Here is a 25,382-nt window from a genome sequence, read left to right on the forward strand (position 1 = left end):
CTCTAGTTCAAGGCCAGCTTGAGTTACATAATGAGATCCTGTCCATCTAATTATTTTCTCGGTCTACTTAGTAATATAGGGACCATGATCTGAAGCAGCAAACATAAAGAAATTATATGCTTATGCACAGCTGGTAAATATGGCATAGGGATTAAACTCAGAAACTTATGCTGTAGGTTAAAAATTACACAGTCCCTGTCTTACTAAAATTATTTTCAATTTTGTAAATTTTGATTTTTTTTAGTTTGTTTTATTCTAAGAGAGTAAAAACGTATTTTTATTGCTGCTGCTGCTGCTGCTTACAGATAGCATGGTTTAGACTGAGTCCTTTGTAAATGTCCTTTAGATAGCAGTCTATTTAAAGATTATCTGGAGTTTGTATTTTGTACTTAGTTCAAGAAAGATGATGTTCTGTTGGGCCATCTTTCCTGGGATGGACTCAAAGCACATACCCGGTGTTCACAATCAAGTACCACTGCCGTCTGCTGAGGCAGGGGAAGCTTTCCTCACAGTGCACCCAGGCCCCACACCTTCTTCTCTATTTCTCTCCCTTTTCTAAAAAACGAGAGGAACAGAAAAAAAAATCCTTTCCCCAATCAGCAGTAATCTCTCCAAAGGTCTTTTAATTTCAAAAGTCATAAGTGTTAATTAGCTATTATTAAGTGCCCTCTGTATAAATTAACATGATTGATGAAAAAATTAAGGCTAATGAAAAGTGTGGCAATGCATGTATTTTTAAGTGACTATATTAAAAGATGGCGGTCCCTCTGGACAGACACGAAGGCCCTCTGTTCTGTTTCCTGACTTTATTATCTCCTGCCAGCTTTTCCCCTACTACTTTTTTTTTTTTTTTGTAGCACCAGGAAAAAAATTCTTGAATCTTTGACACTGACTTTAATTCAGTAGGTTTACATTTTTTTTTAAACCAGGGACACTAAATTTCACACTTTCATTTAATGATCTCTTGTGGGATAAGAGAAAGTCCCTAATTTTTAACGTTTCAAGTGGAAGCGAAAGGTCTTCTCGATTTAGAAGAGAACAAATACTACTCTCTGGAGTGGAAGTGGGGAAGAGGCAATGTCTTCGCCTGCTGGGCACCTGCTGAGGAGCAAGACCCTGAGGCAGGGAAGTCGCTGCCTCCCCTCCTACCGCTCTCTTACCTCACTCTGGTGAGCTTTTGAGACATAGTTCAAAATTAACAAAAGTTTCCCACAAAAATTAAGACAGAACTTATAAACCCATACCTCCCATTTCAAAGTTAAACACTGCAGATTCTGAACTGACAGTTCCTGCATAGCTGAGGCTTTGTTGTCTTTGGTTTTATTAGTATATCTAAGATTTTCATAATTATTGCAATTCAAAAATTGTTCTGCGGCAAATAAAAGCATTATTGTGATAGCATACAAGGTAATAATGATGAGACTTTTCAAGACTGAAAGGCATTTGAGAGTCATGAAATAAAACCACCAAAATATATACAGGATAAGAAATCATCATGTCAAACTAAGGCTAGAGATCTTTTAATATAAGGTATAAAACAGAATTTTTTCTTTTACAGATAATTGAAAAGGAAGAGATAGCACGTAGTCATGATTTTTTTAATTTTTAAAATAGCTATCACATATTGTGCAATATCAAATCTTACTTGGAGAAGTTTTTGTTGTTGTTTTGTTTTGTTTTTTAAATTGAAAGAAAATAGAGAATAATGTGGTGGTGTATGCCTGGACCCTCAGCATTTGGGAGGCTGAGGCAGTTGAGCATCAAGTATTCAAGATTAGCCTGGGCTACAGAGTGAGGCCCTGTCAGGAAGGGAGGGAGAGAGGGACAGGGGAAGGAGGGAAGGAGGGGGCAGGAGAGAAAGGGAGGGAGGGAGAGAGGGAGGGAGGGACAAAACTATTTTATGGTTTTTTGTTTTTTTTTTATAAAGACTACAGAATCTTCCAAACTCACAGACCTTTTTGAAGGCATGAAATTGTTATGAATTTAGACCTCCAAATTCCCTGGCATGTTTCTAGATATCCTAAATATTTTCAGACTATCCAAAGGTGTAGATTATTCTACATAGGCTATATGAGTTTAGCTTGACTGTCTATCTGGATTAATGGCTGAGTCAGCCATTTTCGTCTCCATCACTTTCCCTCCCCACCTCCACTGTCAGTCTCCATCTTTATGACTGCTCAGGAGCCCATGCCATGCCAGCCCGTCTGTCTGCCCTTTGGATGGATGTCTAGCTTGACCAAGCTTTAGGCCAGCTGCTGCAACTTGCATCTATTTATCCTGCCCCTGGTGTTTTTCTGCTTCCTTGGGGCTCTGTACTTTCTAGACATCTTCACTCCTGGTTAGAGTGTGTCTAAGCAAGCATCCAGGGATGGCTGCTGCAGATGCTGTGGAGGTAGCTGTGTTAATTAGCCTCATGTTCCTTCAGTGGGAGGATATGCTGCCACAGAGAGCTGTGCCTTGCAAGCTGAGCTGCATTAGCACAGAGCCATCTCCCAGGAACAAAAGCGGAGAGGAAGCAGGGTGGTACAAGACCAAATGGGCACCAGGATCACAGTCTCAGTTATCTGATGGGCCATTATATGTAAAGCAGCCAAGGTATTTGGTGGTAGGAGGGTTTGATGGACGGTCCCACCTCTTCTAACTAAATGAGGGTGAGAAGCCCCCATTTAAATTAGGAAATTTTACAAAACTAAACTTAATAATGAGGTTTGGAAAACAAAGAAATTTAGTCCTACTTCTGCTTTTGCATGATTCACAAAGTCTGTAGACCTGCAATTGTGGATTATTTGGGAAACAATAGAGCTAAGTGGATTCTGAAAATCCTCGCCTGCATAAAAAGATCTTCCATAGAAAGACAGAGTAAAGGACATAATTCTGTTTTTAAAGGGATAGGTCTTCCACACTGTGGCTCTGCATCTGAATTTAAAGAAATGCTTTCTGTCTTCCAATCATTTTCTTTAACATTTTCCCCACAGGGAGTCATAATTAAGTCATCAGCGACAGTGTCACTCCATTGTTACCAGAGAGGTGGAGGATGGCTTCCAAAGCAGGAAGATGGGTTTTTGCAAAGTTTCTATTCAGTAGAGTTTAAAACAGAACCTAGAAGCCAGGTGATGGTGGCACATGCTTTTAATCCCAGCACTTGGGAGGCAAAGATAGGCAGATTTCTGTGAGTTCAAGGCCAGCCTGGTCTACAGAGCAAGTTCTGGGACAGTCAGCCAGAGCTATTACACAAAGAAACCTTGTCTTGAAAAAGCTAAAATTAAAAAAACAAAAAAACAAAAAACTAGAAAAGGCTCCTATATTTTATTTTTTTTTAGATCTGGTAAATGTTGTGGTGAAGGAATACGTCACTGAACTGCCAACTATGCAAAGAAAGTGTCATTGTTGAGTAGAGCCCGCATGCAAAGGAGTAATGTTGACTTCTTCACCATTTCATAGTTACACTGTACTTAACTGCAGCTGGTACATTCATGCTCCCTGTCTATGGGTTGTATATCCATGGATCTAACCAACCACAAATCAAAAACGCTCGTAAAGAGAGGTCATAGTTATCCAAAACACATTCAGACATGCACCATGGCAGCTATTTACACAGAACTTATGCTTTGAGAGATAAGTCACGTAAAACTGATTTACACTATGCAGCAGGATGTGCAAATGTTGTATCTTTTTACAGGAAGAGATTGTATAGAACCGGAATTGGGCATCTGCAGGAGTATTGGGACAGAGTCCATAGAATACCATAGGAAGACTGCATTTAGACCAAGTGCTTTGCAGAGGGTTGGGACACTTTGGAAAAGTAAACTTACTGTTACTTTTCCCCATACATTAACCCTTTCTCTGATCTGAATAAGGTCTCCAACTACTGAGGGTGGGGAAACATTTGGACATGTTTAAGAATGCTGTTGAGTGTCCTGCCCCTGTGGTCCTCCAGAGACCTTACCATCACTGGGTCCTGTCCAAGGTGGGAGTGGTCAGGTCCTCCTCCAGCACACTGAATCAGAAGCCCTGAGAGTGAAGCCTGCCTGGTGTTCTGTGCTAACGAGCCCTTCACTTGAACTTGATGGGCTGTAACTTTGAGTAACTACAGAGATGAGAGGCGAGAGAGTTCCACCACTTCTTCATAGACACAGTTTATTGGAGCAGAGTATGGGGGCGTGGCCTGAACGGCTGGCACACTGAGAAAGGAGAGTGTTTAGTCTTTCCAGCTCTTGTGTTACAAGAAGACTAAGCAAGGAAATAAATCATGAGTACTTTTATTCAGGAAAACAGGAGAAAATCCCTCTGCTCTCCACCCATAAAGATGGTGGGAAAAAAATCTGATAGAAAAGAAGAAAGGAAGGAGAATCACATTCCTGTATCATCCCACCATCTTTCTACAGAAGGTTTCCAAGGGCCAAAGGCCAAATGACCTTGCTTTGCTAAGCTGTTCTTGCCAGCTGCATGAAGGTTGGAACATGAGGGGCAAGAACCGAGGAGCCAGTTTGCATTTTCCCAGCTACTCTGCTTTCCAAATGTGTTAATACTGGATTGAGAGCCCAAGCACCTTCCACGGGGCCTATTGTGACAGAGATCAGGCTAGATGGTGACAGGGCAGGATGGATAGTGTGACCCTGCAGCCGCAGGAAGGGATCTGTAAGGCAGGTTGAGATCTGAGAAGATCACCGGTCCTGACTTTAGACCTGGACAAGAGGCACATGGCCTTCAGTCCCAGCTTTTAGTCAGCACAGTGTGTCACAAAAGCCTAGAGAGACAGCAGTTGTTAAATAAAGAATGAAAGCTAAATATTCAATATTCAGAATGTAGGTACAGAAAAATCACTGTTAAAAATGATATATGTAACCAAAAATGTATGGCTGTACATGGAATATGGGGATAAAAACTTGGAATATGTGACTGTACCTAATTCTTCCAATGGCACATACCCAGGATCAAAACAGGTCATGTGTCCATGTGGGTATCTCTGTCTTGTGGACCTAGGGCTCACAGATGGCACAGCATTAGTTTAGGAACAGAGGGCATACTTAGAGTGCTGTGTCCAAGGACTCTGAACATGATGCCTGCTTCCCTGGTCTATGAGGGGTGAACATGCTGATGTTAGAGACGGTCATGTCACAGCAAGAGCAGGGGTTGTGCCCGGTGCAGAAGATCCTTCCTTTCAGCCAGAAGACAGCACAGCTGCCCTACAAGGACTAAGTGTCCATTTTCTTGTTGTGTTCCAAGTCAGGAACAGTCTTATTCTTCACAACAGATGAGTGTGATGATTGGGTGGTGGAGTTCAGCTGTGTCATAGCTATGATATTTTCCTCAGAACAATTAAGACTACATGTAGTACTTTCTGTATAGGGCCAAGTAGGAAGGAGAATTTTATAGAAATGCATGTTAGCTTTGATCTTACAACCACTTTAGAGAGCACGGTGTTAAGTAAATCATCATATGACAACAAAAAAAGTTTGATTAAAAAGTGACTTGTGTTCCTATGAGAAAATGAAATTCATCTCTAAGTCCTTGTTTATGGTTTGAACTGGGTTTTGCTACATCTAAAATGAAAGCAAAACCTAATTAACTTTGGGTATTTATTTTTAAGATTCTCTTTAATTTTAGGAAAATGCTATAATTTGAAGAAACTATACATGATATATGCCAAATTTGTGACAATGAAATTAAAAAATGAGAAAATCGAATAAGGAAATGGAAGTGTTGGTTTAGTTGTGAGGATTCACACAAAAGTGATTGACAGAAACCAAGGTGTTGTCTCCACTACAGAGCAATCTGAACCTGGGGAGCAACAGACAACTGTTTATGTTTTTCAAAATATAATAGCCAAGAACTGAAAATGTAAAAAGAGAAACATTTAACATAAGCCGTAAAGAACAAAGGTCATAGCTATGAATAATGTGTACAGTGATATTCTGATGTTGAAAGTATGTTGTATTCTTAACTAACAATTTTTATAATGCACAAATTGTGGATGTGTACATTGCAATGTTTGGACATACGTTAAAAGTGGTGCTTTAAATTTTCTAGTGACAATTCTATTGGTTACTTTATTTACAAAGCCAGAGTTGCCCAAATGAAGCAAAGGAGAAACACACAAAATCTGTAGAAATTCAGGAAGGGTTTTCATTCTTGATCATACTATGCACAGAACCAAGCATGAAGACGTGAGCTGTGGCAGCATGGTTCCATTCTACTGAAATGAAATCAAGAAAAACAAGTTAATGGAACCAACATGCAACCACACGTTGAATTGTGAGTTAATTTTTTTAGCCAGACAAATACCACCATCCTATCTATAGAACACCCAGACACATACAACTATAAATAAATTTGTCTTAGGTATTTTGCAAACTTCCAGACACTTAAAGGCATAATTGTAAGCATATTTTCAATTTCATCATTACTAAAGTACACTTGCCAAGGTAAGAAATAAAAAAACATATTGGAAGTACGTTAGCTCGACTCTAAGAGATGATAAAGGACACCGAGACAAGAATTGAATCCTTCAAAGAAAATTATTAGAATTAATAGAGTGGTGGAATCCGACCAAGAGTGACATTGACTGGTTCCAAATGTGTTTCCTACCAGCATCACCATTACCAAGTACCAATGAGGACAATCATGTAAGTGACTGAGAAATAAAAGAGCTGAAATTCTGTGTATACCCACATGGCAATGAATAAATAAATCCTACTATATGTGTCTCGATACATCCAGGTGGGAGGCGGTGACAACCACCAATGGATATTACTACCAGACAAGTCCAGAGTGGCTAAAAGGGGAAAAGCAGATCACACACTGTGGTCTGCCATGTCTTTAGACTCCACGGGAAAAGGTCCCCTGTTTCAAGCACTTTTGTTTTTGATCACACGGCCATGTTAGCTTCTATCTTAATGCTCTTTAGAACTTGACAAAGAATCTTCTTACACTTTCTCTCATCTTTGTCCAGGGTCTCTGATTCCCTGTATTCCAGTCACAGGGGAACAAACCATTAGCCAATAGCTGACTCCCCAGACTTTGAACTGTTTTTTTTTCTGACTACTACAGATACATTTTCCTCTCTCAAATGAACTGTCGGACAGGAGAAATGGCCTTCCTAAATATTCTCGGTATTTGAGCATACTCTCTATCCTGCCATCTTGCATGGGGGCGTCCCACCAGAAAATGTGACAGGTTTGCAAGGTATGTGGGAAACTGTTATGTGCATAAATAAAGTGAACACTGGGTGGATTCTGACATCTTAGTGCTTCATAGAACTGTGTCCTCATCATGGACAGGACAGCAGCCTCAGTCTTTAACTGAACACACTGGGAGAGGGGCGTGGGTGGACACCTCTCTGAATAACAGCCACAACACATAAGAGGTACCATTTAAGGTACCTACTTTAAAAAAATCCATACCACTAAGCAAATGCCTTTGGCGTGCAACAGCAGACAGTTTGGCTCATTCTGAGGGGCTCCACTAACAATAAGCCAATGTGCTGACAGGTCTTGCTCTCATCTTTTCTTTCTTCCCTTCGAAGCCTGGAACTATTTAGATATCTAGTTGGAGTAATAAACAAACAAACAACTCAAAGCAGTTGTCTTCATTTTTAGTACTAAAAATTTAAAGCCTGAACTTTAAACACAAAGAAATCAAAGTGAACGAAAACAGACCGTGTAGGCAGACTGATTAATAAACAGTTTAGTGCATAAGGAGGAAGGAAGCGCATGAATCAAATCCCCAATATAGTCCAGAGTGTATTCTTTCCATTATGAAATGGGCCCTTAAAAGAGCAACATATGTGATCATTAAAACGGCTTATTATGAAAACAACATCCAAATGAGTTTCAGAATTCACTTTAAAAAATGCTTAAATCAACCACAATGCTAAATGGTGGCATGGGATGAGCTTGCAACTTTGATGTAGCAATAATGTTTATCTGGGCTTTCTTTTTTTCAAATTTCTTTTAGAGAGAAATATTTTAAGAAAGCGGAACTATATGGGGGACCTTGGTTTGAGAAAGACTATTTGGAGGAACTAAGAAACCTAGAGATTATGTTGTACTAATGGTACATATTAAAACCCTAAAGTGCATCAAATTCTGAGAGATACTAATTAAGCCTTTTGCAAATTGCAGTTTCTCTTGAGGAGGCAAAGAGAAAGAAACAATTGATGTGACTTTTATAAACAGTTTAAAAAAAAAACTTGGAGTAAATACAAAACAGGACCACATCTGGAAAACTGAACAATGCGAGAAGAACCAGAATAGGAAAATGCTGCCCAAGAAACCAACTGAAGCTCCAAGGAGACGCAGGAGGAGGACTCAGCCTGTAACAAAGGGGAGAAAAGCACAGTTCGGTGCACAGACTTCATGCTTCTGCTCCTCTGAGAATCACCCCCTCCCCCCCAATTCTAGGACAAAAATCCTAGCCCATCAGTGATGGTGTTAGGAGCTGGGGATCTATGGGTAGCAATTAGATCATGAGTGGGGTTGGGTTGGGGCATATTTAAGACTCCAGAGACACCTCTTGTCACTTCTGCCCAGTGAGGACAGAGAAAGAAGACATCATCCATGAACCAGTAGCAGGAACTCATGAGACAGCAAATATGCCAGCACCTATGGTCTTGATTTACCAGGCTCGGGACTATGAGACATCAGTTTCTGTTGCTTATAAACCACTTAATCTATTTTGTTAGAGTTGCCAGAATGGACAGTTCATTAACACTTATGATAAAATGTAGCACTCTGTGGGTGGGTGTATTGGTGCATACGCACATGTGTGTGCATGTGCGTGGAGGCAGCCTTCTCCATCTTATTTCCTGAGACAAGAGCTCTCACTGAACTTGGTGTTCTGATTGGCTATACTGTCTAGCTGGTGAGCCCCAGAGATCCATCTGTCTCTACCATCCCAGGGCTGGGATTACAGGCACACACCACTAAGCCTGCTTTTTATGTGGATGCTGAGGAACCCAGCTCAGGTCCTCATGCTTACATAGCAGGCACTTTATCTACTGGGTCATCTCCTCAGCTCCTGATAAAAGGTGCTTTACTATGGAATTATTCTTTATTATTTTGCTTGAGCCTTTCTTGATTCTAATAAATTTCCACTAAAAATTTTGTTTTCTAAAAATTTAGGAACCCATGAAGTAGTATGTAAATGCAAATGATGCTGTACTAAGGAAGAGAAACATCACCTAGATGCCCCAATAAGAGTAACTGAAAGGAGAAAGTTAAATGAACTGTTACTGCTTCCTCTCATGCATCTGCTCATGATATGGAACACTGTGTGTGAAATAGCATCCTGGCACTATCAACCCATGTCCATTTTGCTTAGAATCTGGCCTCTTCCACAGCCCCTAACAAGGACAGTTTCTTGTAGAGGAATGGTGAGAATAGACGCCACCTACATGTTCAGATTTCTAGAATGTAAAAATGTTTATTGACTAGACATCACTCTAATGTGCTGTCTATATCATCAATGTCTCTGCTTCCTCTCCAGCTTCAGGTTCAGAACACGTTAGCATCCCAAGGCTCCCAGCAGAGTTACAGCTTAGTTGTAATCCACCAGTCATACCTCAGTGTGAATGATCTTACCAGGTCTTCTGTTGGACGCAAGCTGTTAAGAGGGAGAAGACAATCTGAGGACAATGGCTAGCCATCAAAGGGGATGGATGAGAAAGAGAACAAGGAATGTAACCCCCAAAAGTGACAACGAGAGGTTTCAGTTTTGCATAGAGTACAATACAACCTCATGACACCTGAAATCTTGACCTTTAATGGAACTAGGACAAGTTTTCCAAAGAAGAAAAAGAAAAAATGTGAAAAAAAATGTAAAAGTTCTCATGCTGGGTTCCTGAGGACAACCCATGCCCATGCTTGTCCTAAAAGTGTGCAAACTGATGATGTGCCTATGGTACGGTTAAAAGGGAGGTTCTTATTGTAGATACAAGAGAGAGAACATCAGAGGAATGTGGAAGAGTCTAGAGCAGAGAAAGGAAATAGTAGACTGAACATGGCCAGCAGACTGGATCTGGCCAGGAGAGAAGCAGAAGCAGAGTAGAGAGAGAAAGCAGTGGAAGAATGAGAGATGAAGACAAAGAGAGTACAGACAGAGATGGGGGGGAGAGGGGCCATACAGAAAGCAAAGCTGAAATAGCAGGGTTATAATGAGAAGCTTCAGGGAGGGAAACCCATGAGCTGGAAAAGTTTAGGGTAGGGGAAAGTGAGAAGAGCTAGGTATTTGTTATGTTGAGGAAGTCTAGAGGCCAGCATGTGCTTTGGTATGCTAATAGGCACCAGAGATAGCCATTTGTCCCTTCTGCCAGTGATAAAGGAAATGACTTCTTTGGTAGAGGGGAACTAGCGTCACAAGTTCCTGAGGAATGTTGTTTTTTGTTTAAACACCAGAATTTGAGGAAATGGAGTTTTCTTTGGTGTGATGACATATTGTATACCCTAAATGTGATGATATATTGTGTATCCTAATAAACTTATCTGGGGATCAGAGGACAGAGCCAACCACTAAATTAGACATACAGGCCAGACAGTGGTGGCACACACCCTTAATCCTATCACTTAGGAGGGATCTCTGTGAGTTCAAGGCCACACTGGGAACAGAGTCAGGCAGTGGTGACACATGCCTTTAATCCCAATACCTGAGATCTCATGCCTTTGCTTAGAAAGCACACATGCCTTTAATCCCAGGAAGTTACATGACTGGGTAGAGAACGGTATATAAGGTGTGAGGAGACAGGAACTAAGCAGCAATTCAAATGAGACCCTCAGGGGTGAAGACTCAGAAGCTTTAAGTCTCAGGATTCCTGGAAACAAGATAGGCTAAGGAGTCGGCAAGGTGAGGTTGGCTGTGGCTTGTTTTGCTTCTCTGATCTTTCAGCTTTCACCCCAATATCTGTTTCCAGGTTGGTTTGTTTTTTTAATCAATAAGACTGTTTAAGATTCGAGTTACACTTTGGATCTGACAAAGGGTAAGTGTTACAGGAGCACCTCTAAGGAACTAGTGACAACAAGGTTTATGAGTCACAGGCAGAGTGACCCCACAGAGACCCCATGGTTCAACCTCACATGACCAAAAGGAAGATTGATAGATCACGTTAGCTTCAAAATATGGAGAGGGGCTGCCCATGAATGTGTCCTGATATTTTGTGTGGAACTGTAATGCTCTAGAATTCAGTAGTCTACCATGGAGGCTCAACAGGGAATGTGCAGTCACTTTTAAGAATCCACCCTTTGATGAGAAAGTATGTCACATACTTACAGGTTCTAAGAGAAACCAGAGATAGAATTTAATTATAAAACCAACAACATGACTGGGACAATAGCTTCGAGGTAGAGTGCCTGCTGTCAAGACTGCCTACCAAAGTTCAATCCCTGGTACCCACATGGTGGAATGAGAGACCCATCTCCTGCAAGTTGTCCTTTGGCTTCCACATGCACACCTAAGACACCAGGGTACACATGCACACATATGTGCACACACTAAATTAAAATATAATTTTAAAATTCAAGAACTATATAATCATTACTTCTGTGTCATTGTAATAAAACCCCTGACACAACCACTTAAAAGGACAGACTTATTTTGGTCACAGTTTCAGTGGGTTGGATCCATTGTGGCAGAGATTTAATCCATCACAGAAGAATCAGCTCATCACAGAAGGGATTCAACCCATTATAGCAGAGATTCCGTCCATTATGATGGAGATTCAGCCCATCATGGAGGGATGTCAGCCCATCATAGAGGGAATTCAGTCCATCATGGCAGAGAGAGTGAGTCTATCCTGGAGGGAATTCAGTCCATTGTGGTGAGAAGGACAAAGCAAACAGGTCAGGTCACATAATGGCATCCGGGAAGCAAAGAATTGAGTTTGAAAAATATTTGTGGCATCACAGAGAAACAGAAACACAAATGGTCTTTAAATCTACACACACACACACACACACACACACACACACACACACACACATACATACATACATACACACAATATTTAATTTCATATGTAACATATACATGAAAGCTATGTCGATATCCATTTTCTAACTGGGTAAAGGGTCTACAAGTGTGACATAATACACTGCGGAGGTTGAGAGATGGTGATATCTGGTGTATCCTTTACAAAGAGCAGTGGACATACATTAGAATTATCTTTACAAAAGGAAATGGATAGATACTGCCAAGATTCAGAATGTATTCCTTACCACATGACCCCCTAAGTTGCCCTTCAGAGCACTGCCTCGGTCCCTGAAGTCCGTTTTAACTCTCAAACACCAGTGTGCTCTCCACTTGACTCATAGCATCATTTCAGGAATCGTATGCAAATGGAATAATACAGCATATCACCTCCTGTGACTGACTTGCTTTCATTCACTGTAATTGTCTAGAGATTCAAGTTATGTGCATTAATTGTTTTCTATTCTTTTTATAGTTCTTTTTATGTCCAAATATCTATGGAGTGAATGTACTACAGTTTTTTTAAAGTGTTTGCCCATTGAAGGACATATGGGTTCTTTTCAGTTTGGGGACACTTTAAATAAAGGCACCATCAACAATTTTATGCAGAAATTTCCTTGTGATGACATGCTTTTATTTCTCCGGGATAAATGTAATCACTCAGTCCTGTGGTAATTGTGTGCTTTGATTTTTAAGGAACTGCCAAGCTTTGACAGAATTGCTGCACATAATACTTCTACCAGCCATGTGTGAGAGATCCCGTCTCTTTGCCGCCTCACTAATGGAGAAATATTGCCAAGCTAATGCTATTGTGTTTACCCGAGTCCTCTCACAAGCTTTCACTATGTTCTTCTATGCTAGAGATTTATAAATAGAAAGAAAAGACAGGAAGACAGGGAGGCAGAGGTGATTGTCAGACTCCAGTGCAGGTGCAAAGCCCGGGCAAGGAAGAAAGGTCAGACCGCAACATCTTATACTGCAATGCAGACCCAAGAAAGCTTAGAGAGGCCATGGAGAGCTCACAGGCAAAGTGTCCTCTTTCTGTGTCCCCACCACACCCCACACCCAGTCTCTAACCTGGCAAGAGAGCTTCTCAGATACAGGCCATAGTGGATTTCATACACAGCAGCTGGGCTCTCTCCCCGTTATGCTACCAGTAGATGGAGATACAAGAGATACATTCTCGTGGCTATAGCAATCACGAGGGGATAATGTGTAAAACAATGCAAAATAAACACATGAATGCATATGCATGGAATTATGTTAGTCGGCTTTTCATTGCCATAACAAATACTTGAGATAAATCAAACTGGAAACATAAAAGAAGAGGGCTGTTTTTTCCTGGCAGTTTTGTGTATTTTAGTCCATGACTAATTGGCCATTGTTTTAGTACAAGCACATAGCAGAGGAGATAAGTTCACCTGACAGCATGAGGTGGGTATGGAAAAGAGTAAGAGGCTGAGGTCCCAACTTCCCCTTGAAAGCTATGACCCCAATAACCAAAGGATACCTCGGTTGCTGAAGTGCTTGCTTCACACACATGAAGAAGTGAGAACCCACATACAAGGGTAGGCATGGTGGTACATGCTCACAATCCCAGAAAAGTTCATCTAGCTCACTTGGAGGATTTCCGGGCCAACGAGAGATTCTGCCTCTAAAAGTGGGGAGCAGGGCCTGGAGAGAGGCTTAGCACTTAAAAGCACTCGCTGCTATTGCAGAGGCCCCAGGTTTGGTTCTACGTACCCACAGAGCAGCTCACAACCACCTGTAACCCCAGATACCTAATGCCCTCTTCTGATCTCCACAGGCACCGAGAACTGCTTCCAGCATGGCTTGGTCCTGGAAACCTGACTGGGGTGATGAGAGAATGCAGAAAGGACAGACAGGCCCATGTAGAGAAAGTCTAGGATCAAGCGGGCCATGCTCACTCTGATGGAGCAGTACAATTATGCAATAGCCCCAAGCTAGTTTGTTATGTAGAGCAGATGGGGGAGGGTGTGGCTGGTCTCTAGATGGGGTCTGTGTAAGGGAACACTCTTAGGTTGCAATCATCCCACAGGAGGAAAGTGCAGTTGCTAGGTTTTTGTTTTACACACCGGTCAATCACTCCTAAACACTCATACTTGGACCAAAGGAAGGTTTTGCCGTGCCTTTGAGGCTCACCTGGAAGAAGGCTTTGCCAATTCCATTAGCCCAAGGCATTGGTTCTTATCAATAACACACATTCATGTGGGCACACACATGCACAAGCATGCACACGCCCCACACGCACAGCACACACAAATGAACATGTGCAACCTCCCCCCCACACACACACACAGATGGGCATACACATGCACTAACGTATGCGTTCCCCCCCCACACACACACAAAAGAATCTTATTTGCCACTATACACCTGTCTTATTAGAACCCATTACTGTATCTGTGTATTTATATATATTTCCCACCTGAAAATGATAGACAGATAGGAGTAAATATTAGTAAAGGGGGCATGTTACTGAGAACCAATGTTTCAAAGGTAGAATATTAAAATCATAACAGCAGAAAAAATTATTCTCTTGTTCCTTTCTTCACTTTGCTGTCTTTCAGACTTCAAGTCTAATATCAAATTTTCACAGATGCCTCTCTTGGCTCCCAGCATTCAACGGGACCTTGTATATGCTCATCATCAGGGTCCACATGTAGAAAGTACAATCTACCCTAATTATACTTATTTCAACCAAGTTCCGTTGAATCATAACTCTCTGCGGAAGTTTCTAAGGAATGTGATACAGCAATCCTGAGTGTTTGGGAGACATATTTAAATGTTAAATTCACTCTGATGCTGCACTTGGAGTAAAGGGAAATGACCTGGCTGGCTTGTTAGAAGTCTTTCAGGCTCTTAGAACCACTGTGCCTTGTTAATCTGGTGAGTCCATTCATAGTGGGGAAGCCAAGACGGAGCCCATTGAAAACTGGTGAGCACTGCATGGAAAAGAGGATAGTAAGTGGAGGTCAGGGTTTCACTTTCAGATCAGCTCCCCACTCCCTTGTGTATCGATAAGCACACGGGAACACACAAGTTTACTTCTGAATTTGAACATGGAAACTTTCATTTAAAACAAACAAACAAACCAGGAAACACTTTACCACGTACAATTACCCACTCTTGTCCCTTTTATGCAGTTCAGCCTTCTTTGTAAACACCACATGACGTGACTATCCTAAGAAGGGATTGTATTGTAGAGATTTTACATTATTCATAAATTCCTCATTCATTCTTGTGTCCTTCCACTTTACATTTTATTAGCAACTGTGTTTTACATACATGTCTAATGGGGGGGGGGGGGTTATCTGAGGATAATAGAAGATAGAAAAGATGTACAGGCCTAGGCTTATGACCAGTTATAATGAAGTTAATGGACCACAGGCATAATCTTCTGAGGGAAGCAGACTCCAAAGGAGCCATCTTTAAAATGACAACTGCTTATCAGTGGGGTTTATGAGGTCCGCTAAATGAGGCTATCCGACTCCATTGAAAAGGGTTTGTTGTGAAAATGTTACACATGCATACTTAGTCCAACAAAGCTGGAAACCCTTGACCACAAAATCACAGGCAAGTGACACTTTCAGTGAACTTTAACATGGCCACAGAAATTTTAACAAGAAAGAAGCTTGTGTTCCTAAAAGTTGCATCCAGTAAAAAGTATCAGAGAGTTGGCAAGTGCCTTGTGTTTCTGTACCTGGGTTGGTTTACCTAACACAACAGTCTCTAGTTCCATCCATGTTGTAGCAAATTACAGGATTTCATTCTTCTATACCTAAAGAGTATTCTATTGTGTGTATATAAACCACATTTTTTTAACCATAAGTTTAGGAACATTTAGGGTATTCTCAGTTGCATAGCTAGTTATTGGAAAAAGTGCCATAAAAGCTGGAGTTTTCCTTGTCTTGTCTGGCCCATGGTCAGGACAAATCTTTCTCACCCACCAGTCCCACAGCCACTCAGACCCAAGTAAACACACAGAGACTTATATTACTTATAAACTGTATGGCCGCAGCAGGCTTCTTGTTATCTAGTTCTTATATCTTAAATTAACCATTTCTATTAACCTATAAGTTGCCACATGGCTTGTGGCTTACCAGTATCTTTACATGTTGCTTGTCATGGCGGCAGCTGGCAGCGTCTTTCTGCCTCAGCCTTCCACTTCCCAGAATTCTCCTCCCTGTCCCACCTATACTTCCTGTCTGGCTACTGGCCAATCAGTGTTTTATTTATTAGCCAATCAGAGCAACACATTTGACATACAGAGCATCCCACAGCAAGGGAGTACAGATGTCTCCGACAAAGTGACTTTGTTTCCTTTGGCTGTATATGCAATACTGGGATGACTGGATCACTCAGCAGTTTTAATTTGAATATCTTATGGAACCTCTGTATTGTCTCCATAACAGCCATCCTAATCCACCAAGAATGGATAAGGGCTCCTCATTCATCACACCCCTGCCTTGCTGAGGGTATTGAAGTTGAAGGCTAACCATAAAAACTAGTCCAGTAAGCAGAGGTTTCCCACTGCAAGAACTCGTGAGTGAAGACCCAGGAATAATGTTTTGACATCAAGGATTGAATTTTTGTTCTAGGCGACAGCATCACAGTATGGCCTAGAATTCACTGCATAGACCAGGTTGGCCTGGAACTCAGAGTGGTCTACCCACTTCCAAGGCCTGCACCACCACAGCCAGCCAAAGACTGAACTTTAAATGGCGTGGAGCCCTTGGAAAAATCCTATTGCAGGTAAAAATGCGGAGATGTTTCTACTGCTGCAGTGGCTGAGAGTGCAAGGAGGAGGTGAACAGGTCTCAGTGAGATCCACCTGGAAGACCCTCTGGACAAAAGGGAACTGTCAAGGTTCCCTTTATAGTACACACATGTGTGGGTCTGAATCGCATCTGAGAATTAAGCTTTGAGTGAAAAAGTTGGTAAACCACCGGGCTTTATCTACCAAAGATGAGATTTACCAGTACTTCCTTAGCCTGGTTGTCCATTTCTGCTCATTAAGAAGATACATGTTCCTATAGCTTTCAGCTTCTTATTGTTAAACAAGACTTTTATTGCTTCCTAAATATGGAGAGTAGAGGCAGAAAGTATCTTCTGTCAACTGAAAATGAAATCCATGTGTGTTTATCTAAAGTTCTACTCAGAACTGAGTATTTACACATCAAGAAAAAACAAACACTGCTTTCTTGTTAAAGGAGTAAATCTTATATTACATTTCCAGTTTTACAAATAAAATGGTTTGTAGCACTACAGACTTCTACAAGAGATCAGCCCATGGATACCATCCTGTTGTTATGGCTAGACTTATCTATGTCTGAGTCTATCATGTTACTCATTTTAAACATATTCGCAAAGATTAATGTGACATTTTATATTAAGATTTATTTAATCTACATTTCTTTGACTTATGGATTTGAGGCATTTTTATTTTCAGTAAGTTTTCATGATTAAAAAATAGCAAAAGTCATCCTCCTTACTTTATATTCAATTTACCAAGTCTACAATTTAAAAAAATTAATACCCAGTTGTTTAGCAGAGATTTATCATTGTGTTATGAAAAAAAAGATTAACAACCTCTTGTCTAAAGCATATTGGTGAAATGATACTTTTCATTTTGAAGAGGGGGAAAGCTGCCCTACACAGACCATATATCATGTCACGCCCCATTAGCATTCAGGATAGAAGACATTTCTGCCAAGATTCTTGAATATGCTTTGACACAGTGAAAATATCCCAAGAATTTCCTTTAAAGGCCCATACAATGTGCCCTCCGACTGTCGATGTGTTGAGACAATCTGCAGCTTCTCTGGGAAAGAAACACTTGACAGAACTAATCCATCATCCAAAGCAAACAGGTTCATAGAAGAGAGTGTCTGGTACTACTCAGTTACCATAGTTTGAACTTACGCATCACAGTCGTGACTTCATGAACTGAAGATACAGCTCTGCACGGGTGTTTTCTGGGAGGTGAAGTTTAATTCAGTCACTTGAAGGGTAAAAGTTTAAGAGATTTTCAGCAAACCAGTTAAGACTAGGTCTACTGCAATGGCTTATAAAGTTATGGAAAACAGTTTTGAAAAGTGAAGTAGCTGATTTTGAGGAACAGCTTGCATGAAACAAGGAAGCCATTGCTTCTTGAAGGATCAAAAGGCCTTTTCTGAAACTCCATTCCCACCACCACAAGGGGGGAACCTGCTACTTTTGCTTTCTACTGCTCTCCACTTGCCTGCTACAGCACTCTCTGAAGAGCAGTTACTTCCTGTATGCTCTTTGCTCTCACAACAACAAAGCTGATGACGATGACCTGATATCTACAGAGAAATCCTGCTGCCACTCTAGCGGACAGGTAACACCCAATCAGCTTTGAATCCCCTGAGTGCTAAGTGTGCTTCATTGTTAGGACCTACATAACATTTGGAAGGAATACAAATGCAAGAACAGAAGGGGTGTGTGTTTTTACCTTTCTATTCTCTACAGCATGTGTGGGGGACATTAGGAGGATGGGTGCACAGTGGATAGTGGGTGGGTGGATAGATGGATGGATGGATGGATGGATGGATGGATGGATGGATGGATGGGTGGGTGGATGGATGGATGGACGGACGGTTGCATGGGTAGATGTTGAGAGCCAATCTTACCCGTGACACCCAGACTCTTTCATAAGCATTCTTAGTGCACTCTAACTCTCCTCTCTCTCCAGTGACTGGCAGTTGCATTGATGTTTCTTCTTGATCCAAAGAATGTTCAAACAAAGCTAGCAATAGAACGTGAGTTTTATTTGGGTTTTATGTACTTTGAGTGGAATGTTGAACTTAATGATCTCCACTTGTCTCTTTATCTTAACTAAGCAGAGGAGGAACAAAGTTCTATGGAGTTTTTACCAAATTCATACGTTTGAAATTATTGTTAACAAATATTAAAATCAAGATAATCTAAGTTCATTCAATCCTGGATCTTCCTTTTACATTCTTTATAGGAGAAAACTTAACCAAAGTACTACACTTTTAGTTATGTATACTAGTTCTGGATAAATTCTTTGAAGATAGGCCCAGTATCCTCTGGTTCAACCACTACCCAAGGTCAAGCAGGAAATGCACACTTATTTCTCAGCAAACATTTCCTGAGAGTCTGGTCCGCAGCTCTTACTGTGTGATACATCCCTGGTTTTCTCTTTCTTACCAATGTGGACCCCAAGCCCCAAATCCAATAACTCTTCCAGACATAACTTCAGTTGGGGAATAGATTGGTCAGTGCTTACTTATAAAGCTGAGGTAAGATAAAATCTGAAAACTCTCTGTGACTTCTTTAAAAATCTATTTTAAAACACACCTTGATCAGCTTCAGTAGCACAAGCTGATAATTTCAGAAATGCCTTGTTCAAAATCCAGAGGTTCTTCAGGTCTCTAGAGCTCCTATCAGCTCTTTTTAACAACTGCCTATTTTTAAGGCGACCTTTCTCATTACTTCTTGTGTCCAATAAACACAGGACTTGTGACTCTCACTAGGGTGTAAGCATTCTTGAGTCAACTTCTGCTGTTTGCCACAAGTCCCAGGACCCTGTAGAGTGTGATGAATTTCTCCTGATTTCATTTCCCTAGGCATCAAAGACCACAAACGTAAAAGGAAAGAGCAGAGAACATCAACACGCCATCTCGATAAAGGACAAACCAGGAATAAATCTCGAAGTGACTGTCGATAGAAATTTAAAGCACAAAATTTTATTTTCTTTTTAATCTGTTGCTATAAAGCATTTGCCATCTCTGGAAACAGAGCAAACCTGACAGCTTTGTGTTGACGCTCACATTTCTCGTTATAGACATCTCCCGTGTCTGTCCTGAAGCAAAAATAAATTTTGCTTTTTAAGCTTTTGATGATAAAAATCTCATCTGAAGGCTCATAAATGATCCTTTATTATCTATATTAATAATGAATAAATGTCTTTTGAGTACCCCTGATCTTTCCCATTAATAGTGCCAGATGTATTATGGATAACCTTTTGATTTAACAGCACAAACTCTGAAACAGTATTAAACACTAAAGGACTGGGTCTCAGGAGTTACGGAGGTCAGAAACATATGCATTTCTTTTAGTTCTGTGTGTCCATTAGGAGGCAGGAATGCTATCAGTATTTATTATTTATTTATTTATTGTGTGTGTATATATGTGTGCATATGTGTGCATGTGAGTGTGTCGTCTAAAAACCAAACCCATAAACTTTTATGTTCTGCAGCCTTTTAAAACTCACATGTTACAGTTTCCCCCACAACCTTCTCTTCTAGCAAGCATGAACTTAGAGAACTAAAATAATTTAGCAGTTCCACACATCTCCGCTTCATTTCTCTCCTGTTTCCTATATAAAGGGACTCTCTCCCTCTCACTACTACATCTGCAGTTGGAGAAATTCCAGCCGGAAGGACTCTCACACATTTTCTTGAAAGGAAGGATGGTTGCTGAGAATTGAGCTGTTTCTCCCTCAGATGTTTTAACTCAACTTTGGGGGTTGCCTTTCCTATTACTCAATACCCTCTTGTTCCATCACCACCCTCAGAGATGACAGGGTACCACAAACCAAATGGACTTTGCCAGGTCTCAGAGCTTCCCAGGGAAGAGCCTCCGTAATAACCTCGATTTCACATCCAAGGTTAGTTTTCTTTCCCACATCCCAGGTTCAATCCTTCTCACATGCCTCATTGCTTATACTGGGAGCTGGAAAAGTTACAGGTTTGTGGGCTCACTCTGAGAAAGGAGAGTAAGGAAAGGAAAGAAATAGGGACAAGAGAAAAAATGTCACATGTTCCCTATAGAAATGTATGTCTAGCATGCCTGGCAAGCAGTTATTTACAATGGAGAAGATTTATCAGGCTTCAGTATATATACCAACTGTCTTAGACCATAAGGAACCGAAATAGCTAGTAAGCCGATTTCATAATAAGAGAGGCATATATTAATAAGAAATGAAAATAAACACAGAACAGAAGCTACACAGATGTGAAAGCACATGATCCACAGGTGGTAAGTCCACAGGGTGGGAGGTAAGGACCCCATGGACTATAGGACCCAGCTTGGAAGGTCTAGGGCTGATTTCTAGGGGCCACTCTGCACTAAGCTCAGCAATAGGACAAACTACGGGGAAGGCAGCAGGGAGGAGCTCATGTTGGGGAGCACAGCCCACAGGAAACAGGACTACTGTGGCCTGAGGACGCTTGGAGACGGAGAGTTGTGAAATGGCAGAGTCCAGCAAAATGAACTTTCTGGACCCTGACTGTGAAACATGATATACATCTAAACTTCCATACATCCCCACCATCTTGGCATTGGCTTCGGATCAGCAAAGGCCAGCAATGGAAGTAGGGACAAATGGAGAAACAAAGTCATGAGTGGTTGCTAAGTCTTGATGGATACCTTCAACCCATAAGGTTTGCCTCCTTTCTTGCTACGCCGATATTGTGTCTCACCCTTTGGCTAATACTATTATATTATAATATATTATATTAATTATACTATATTAATATAGTCCAAGTGCCCTCTTGTTTCTTAACTCCTCCTCCATTTTCACTTACCGTTTCTACCTTAGCCTCATACTATTGGCTTGAATGACTCTTCCTAGTTCCACAATACTAACCTCAAATACAAGGTGGTCATGAAACCTTTCTTCCAACATGCATGCACCATACACACATGAGAAGAAACTGAATTCTCCTTTCTTTAAATTATGACATGATTTCATCTGTGTATTTTAAATTATTTGGCTTTGTGCTTTATAGCAGAATTATTTTCACATTTCCATGTTAATAGATTATACACAGCCAACTCCAAACTTCCTAAGAACAGTACAGTGTATCGCCCCTATTCTGCCCTAAGACTGTATCCTTTCACTACTGGGAGGTATTTTTCCTACAAGGATTTAGCGACTCATCAGGTTAGCCCCGGACCAGGGCCCACACGGTGAAAGCCAGGTCTGGGAGTTAATCCAGCATTTGCTCTACCCTTGTTTTCAAACCCCTGTCTCCACCATGGTTCGCTTGGATGAAGGAGCAGGGATGTCTCACTGCCTTCCTGACCCTGGTCTCCCCTTCCTGCTCTGCACACCGCATGACTGTCCTGTTTAATAGGTCCTGTTGGGTTTGCAGTCCTGCCTCCCACGGCTCCCTCTCCTTCTCCACATTAACCTGCCTTTTCGGGGTAATGACGCAGTCACCGGCAGCATTAAAGCTCTCCAGTCTGTTCGCATCACTTCTTTCTTCCAGCCACGCTCACAGGGGGACTTCATTGGAATTAGCCCAGGAGGCACTCAGAGGTGAGGCAGTTTCCACACAAGCAAAACTGAAGGGGTGACAGATCCATCTGGACAGTTCAGGTCCTCAATCTTACTGTCTAACGACAACAAAAAGCAGTTACATGGGCTAAGACTGTAGTTTGCCTATGTGAGATGCCCAAACCTGGTAGACTACAACGGGATTCTTTTGTCTGTATATGAAACCATTAGAATCCAAACACCCAACGAACACTGTTTAAGTGAATTGTGTATCAAAGTTACAGTTACATCAGCTCAAAAAGAACTACATACTGCCTTCATAGTCCTATAATCTCAGACAAACACATTTCACTCTGGAATCTGAAGTAGAAATATTTGTAAGTATGTACATGGGACTGTCATTATTATATTAATCACATAAGGTGGGCTCTAGGTGAGATGAGAGACAGGTGGGAGATGGTCTTGGCATGCTGAATAAAAGATATAAACTTTAAGTAATTGAGAAAGTAGAGCATCCCAGAATTTTAGATTCAGAACCTGAATATCTCAACTTATATATTTAAAACCTAGGTACATAGGGAAGAGTCATTCTGTACAATGGTAGAGCTGGGTGTATTTTACATGTGGCCCAGTGCAGAAGCTCTCAGAGACAGAAGCAAAAGAACTGTACCTTTCAATTGAGGGATATGACCCCTTGCTCACAGCCCAATGAAGAGGGCAGTGACAACTCAATAGATGGTTTAGAACCGCTGTTCACTTCTTGCAGAGACTTTAAGAATGCAAATGACCAGGCTGTTCATGTAGATCTCATTCCATTTCTCTGTCATTGGGCGATCCCTGTGTCTTTCTTGGGGTCCTGTTTTCCAGGTAGCCTCCCTGGTGATGTGAGTAGCAGACAAGTCATCCTTGTTTCATGTCTAGTATCCTGCTATGAGTGAGTACATACCATGTTTGTCTTTCTGAGTCTGGGTTACCTCACTCAGGATGATTTTTTCTAGATCCATCCATTTGTCTGCAAACCTCATGATGTCATTGTTTTTCTCTGCTGAGTAGTATTCCATTGTGTATATGTACCACATTTTGTTTATCCATTCTTCAGTTGAAGGGCATCTAGGTTGTTTCCATGTTCTGGCTATTACAAACAATGCTGATATGAACATAGCTGAACAAGTGCTCTTATGGTGTGGTTGAGCATTCCTTGGGTATATGCCCAAGAGTGGTATAGCTGGATCTTGGGGGAGATGGATTCCCAATTTTCTAAGAAAGCGCCATATTGATTTCCAAAGTGGTTGTACAAGCTTGCATTCCCACCAGCAGTGGAGGAGAGTTCCCCTAGCTCCACATCCTCTCCAGCATAAGGTGTCTTCAGTGTTTTTTTTTTCTTTTTTTTTTTTTTTTTTTTTTTTTTTTAGATTTAGCTATTTATTATAAGTGCCCGAGATGGTTGAGAGCCTCCATGTGGTTGCTGGGAGTTGAACTCAGGACCTCTGGAAGAACAGTCAGTGCTCTTAACCACTGAGCCATCTCTCCAGCCCCTGTCTTCAGTGTTTTTGATCTTAGCCATTCTGACAGGCGTAAGGTGGTATCTCAGAGTTGATGAACAGCCTGGACATGAGTGGGGGTAATGAAAGGCGAGGGTCGAGGGAAAGAGAGCTTGGGGGAGCGGGAGATCCCAGCTGGATCAACAACAGAGAGAGAGAACAAGGAATAGGAGACCATGGTAAATGAAGACCACATGAGAATAGGAAGAAGCAAAGTGCTAGAGAGGCCCACAGAAATCCACAAAGACACCCACACAACAGACTGCCGGCAATGGTCGAGAGACAGCCCGAACTGACCTACTCTGGTGATGGGATGGCCAAACACCCTAATTGATGTGCTAGAAACCTCATCCAACTACTGAGGGATCTGGATGCAGAGATCCATGACAAGGCCCTGGGTGGATCTCTGGGAGTCCAATTAGCGAGAATGAGGAGGGTTTATATGAGCGAGAATTGTTGAGACCAAGGTTGGATAAAGCACAGGGACAAATAGCCAAATGAATGGAAACACATGAACTATGAACCAATGGCTGAGGGGTCCCCACTGGATCAGGCCCTCTGAATGGGTGAGACAGTTGATTGGCTTGATCTGTTTGGGAGGCATCCAGGCAATGGGACCAGATCTTGTGCTCATTGCATGAGTTGGCTGTTTGAAACCTGGGGCCTATGCAGGGTTGTTTGGCTCGGCCTGGGAGGAGGGGACTAGACCTACCTGGACTGAGTCTACCAGGTTGACCTCAGTCTGTGGCTGTGGAGAAGGCTTTGCCCTGGAGTAGATGGGAATGGGGAGGGGGGGTTGGGGGGAAGGTGAGGGGGATGGGAGGGGGGAGAACAAGGGAATCCGTGGCTGATATGTAGAACTGAATTGTATTGCAAAATAAATTAAAATTAAAAAAAAGAATGCAAATGAAAATTGGCACCTTTGAAGTGAAATTCAGTGCATGATTAGACAAAGAGAGAAACTATAAACTTCATAGAACAATTTAGCATTTTCTCAACAAGTGGTGCGTGCCCTATCATGTGACCTAGTCATTTAACTCCAACAGATTCACCCCAAGGAAAGAACTATATAGACATACAAATGTTTATGCTTGAATGTTCACAATAGTTTTAAAAGTCTGAGATTGGGCAATCCAAACGTCTGTCAGAGAGGGAAATGGTAAAGCAGTGACATAAAGAAACCACGATATGATTACACAGAGAAAGCAAAGAAAAGCTGACTTTATCTATATCATTCCATCTTCCATAAAAGTTCAAAAACTTCAAACTCATCGATGGTCACACCAAACAGAGCAGTAGCTTGATCAACTGAGACACAGATGGAGGTGCAATAGGAGAGATTTCAAAGGAAATGAGCAAACTCTGGGCTCTTGTGATCACTGTATAGAATCTGGTGTTGGTTTCATGTGTGTAGTCCATCATCTGAGTGGGTGTATCTCAGTAAAACTAGGCTACATGGGACCAGGGACGTAGGAGCCAGGACTTGAAAAAGGTAAAGTGACAAAACACCATTGAGATGTCAGAGCACACAGCTCTTATGCAAGCTGTAAAGCGATGATGCTCAGAGTGTATTGTAAGGAATGTCCAGT

This window comes from Peromyscus californicus, unplaced genomic scaffold (genome assembly GCF_007827085.1).
Source record: "Peromyscus californicus insignis strain IS unplaced genomic scaffold, ASM782708v3 Scaffold_8__1_contigs__length_139910024, whole genome shotgun sequence".
NCBI classification, from domain to species: domain Eukaryota; kingdom Metazoa; phylum Chordata; class Mammalia; order Rodentia; family Cricetidae; genus Peromyscus; species Peromyscus californicus.